Source organism: Oryzias latipes, chromosome 18, assembly GCF_053564925.1.
Source record: "Oryzias latipes strain Hd-rR chromosome 18, Olatipes_Hd-rR_3.1".
Classification (NCBI taxonomy): domain Eukaryota; kingdom Metazoa; phylum Chordata; class Actinopteri; order Beloniformes; family Adrianichthyidae; genus Oryzias; species Oryzias latipes.
Window position 1 is genome coordinate 26,533,680 of NC_136254.1, and position 3,222 is coordinate 26,536,901.

General features: G+C 41.6%; 1 protein-coding gene across 22 annotated transcripts in view; it reads left to right on the plus strand.

Moving 5' to 3' along the window:
• LOC101165348 (adhesion G protein-coupled receptor L3) overlaps positions 1-3,222 on the plus strand; it is a 315,230-nt gene that overhangs the window by 21,212 nt on the left and 290,796 nt on the right. The window lies entirely within an intron of this gene.

The following is a 3,222-nucleotide window of genomic DNA, read 5'->3' on the forward strand; positions in this document are numbered from 1 at the left end:
TGACAACATTACCAAAGGTAGACTTGGAGGGAAAAAAAGGTGCATGAACAGGTCAATGGTTTTCTTTTGCAACGTTAATGCACCAACTAAAGATGATGCAAGAACAATGAAATATCCATCCTCCAATTTCCTGTCCCTAGCCCATAATGCCGGCTAGTGTAAAATACCAAACGTTGAGTTACAGTAATCTGTTCATCCATCTTTGCATCCATCCTCCAACTTCCAGCTGTGTGTCATAGGGGTTAGCGATCCCGCAGCAAGCACGTCTAGACTTTTTCCTCCTTTAGCCATCATTTTCAGCACTTCAAGATGTCTACTACCTGACCAGATGTTCAAATCCCCACAGCTGGCTCTGCTCAGTACGGAAAAATAGCCGACCCCGGGAGACTGACCCTATCCAATGGCCACACCGTGAAAGAACTATATTTTTGCATTATCCATCTATGGCTCTATCAACTCCTTTACAGCCTGGAGGTCATGACCTCAGGTGAAGGGTGGGTATATGAATTTCCTGATAATCTTAGGACAGCCTCTTTTCTTTTAGTTCTCTGATGCCTTGTTTCCACTGAGCGGTCCAGTCTGCTATTTTGAGCATTTCTATTTTAAAATGGACCCATTAAGGCGGACCATTTTTGGGCCGCCGTTGGTTGTAGGTCCAAAGAAAAATGGAACGAACCGGCTAGGATGGAGCTGCTGTTGAAACCTGTTGATTGAAGGTCATTATGACAAAAGAAAGCATAAAGAAAGTGGCTGTTTTCCTTTTTGCCACCTAAAATCTTCTCTCAAACAACATTCAATCAATTTTTGTTGTTAGCTTCACCCCGCATGCGCTGTGACAGTCCAACTTTGAGTAGAAATGCTCACCTGAATTGCTTGGACCATTCTAAACCGGACCGGACCAGACCATTGTGCTCATTGGAAACAAGGCTTAATTTAACTCCGTGGACCAGTCTGGAGCGGAGAAGTTGGCAACACCCTTGCTTTCAAAAAAGGTGTGGTAATCCATGGACACCAGTGAAGATCACAAATCATTGAAGAAAAAAGGTTCAGAGCACTGTCTAGTGGGTCTATATGACCCAACTCCCAACGTTAAAGTGCCTAGGATAGCACAAGGGTTACATCCTCTGTTTCTTCAAAGTTTGTGCTTGCAAATTGCTCCTGGTGGTTATAGGTTGGTGCCTGTGTGTGAATGTATGGGTGAATAGGAGTGTAAAGCGCTTAAGGCCTTAAACAAGATAGAAAAGCGGGATATATACAAGCATACACAATTGCTTGAATAGCAAAAGTATAGTCAACCATTTTTCCCCATTTCCGTTCCAGTTGTTCTGGTAAGTCCTGCCACATTTTTTAATAGCCTTAAAAGACAGAAGTTTGTCCCTCCGTGATTTAAAGCAGCTAGTCTTTCTTTTGATGTTCCTCAGGGCTACATGTTAAATATGCTTCAGTAAATGTGATTTAGCGGGCGTGGTGCTTTGGGACTCTGGAGGTAGCAGCGGAGAAGACCTCTGCTGTGCCGCGTGCGTGGCAGCAGTGGATCTAGGTTAAGGTTATCTCGCTGATATTGTCAAACTGGAAAGAACAGCAGAAGGAATTCCCACAGGAAAGGCACTGCGTCTTAAAGAAACAACGCCCTTTGATCTCATTTTGACTTTCAACGAGTCAGGCGGTAAAACTTTGAGAGTTCCAGGTTGATTTAAAAAAAAAGTCAGTCTTTCCATAGCGTTGCTTTTAAAGAGCATCAAAGGCGGACATACATTGTTCCATAGTTGATCACAACAGCAAGACGGTAGAAAAGATGTCTGTGCTTCAAATGTCTCTTTGACTGACATGCCAGGATCTCTATACAACTTTACCATTAACTTGTAACATTGCCTTTAATTTCAAATAGTTTGTTGCCCGTCTTTCTGTCATGGATATCTTCCTGCTTGATATGGGACGGATGTCCATAATTGTATTATTAATTAATTAATTGTTTGTTTGTTGATCCACATTTATTGATTAGAGTTAATGCGGGATATTTTTTCGCAATAAAAAGGATCTAGGACTTGTTTCTAGGACAATTTGTTCCTTTGAACTTTAGCTATATCAACTGGTCCAAAAAAAAAAAAAACTCACAGAAAAGTTTCAGTTTAATCTATTGATTCCCTCTAAAATGCTGCTTTATCTCATGTTTGACGTGCAGCTTATATGCAACTTTCCTCCGCTCCAGCAGAGCGAGGTTGATGTGGGCTCGGTAGCTTTTACCATGGCAATGCGACACACGGCGTATCAAATAGCTTCTTGTGAAAACTGATTTGAGGCTAAAAATAACAACATTAAAGGATTGATATGTGATTTTATATTTATTGACCATGGTATAGGCGGGGTAATGCCCTTCGAGGTGTCTATCATCCAAAATTAATAGATGACGCGGAGCCGGGAACCGTGATTCCTAAGAGTTGGGCTTTATCGCTTACATAAACAGACCAATCAGATGCCTCAATAAAAGTAGGTGGTAATTGCTGGTCCCTACATTGATTGTTTAAAACGTTTGATAGATTTTGTGCGGCCCGCACTTAAGTGGTAGAGGTGTGGCCTTCCAACGAGCTCACTCCTGGTTGGCAACAGTGGTGTCTATAGAATTGTTGACTCAGATTGACTTGGCCCAATCACTGCGTACCGATAAATTCTAGACCAAAAATTGCCTTCATGTTGTTGGATTTGAAAGTAAGCCATTTTCAATGGGTGACGTTGCACGCATTCAGTCCAGTTGTTGTATACAGTCGGTGTATTTGACAGAAACTCGATTATGAAAGTGGCGGTGTTCATGTTTTTGCAAGCTCTCATCGGGTATCCGTTAAAGAATGCAGTAATTCTTCCATATAGGGACCATTATCTGTCACTTTCTGGCATCAGATCGCACGCCACCGGAGCTCATCTCTGCGTGTTTTCGTTGCGCCCTGTTTGAAATTAGCATGCAGCTGCCGTGTGCTTGACTTGTGAGTTCATTACACAAAATTGCTGGAAGAAAGACTTTTTTTACCTCACACAGGTTATTAATTTCAGAGATAATAAGAAGAATTACTTACTTTGAATGGCCACTTTGTTCATCCTTTTAAACAAAAGGGGAAATGGCAAATTGGAAATTAATCAAACAGCCCCTATTTGCTTGTTGGGATTTCCTATCTTTTCTGGAAATGACTTGAAGAAAAAATACTGTAGCAATTCAGGTCTTGCAAAGCA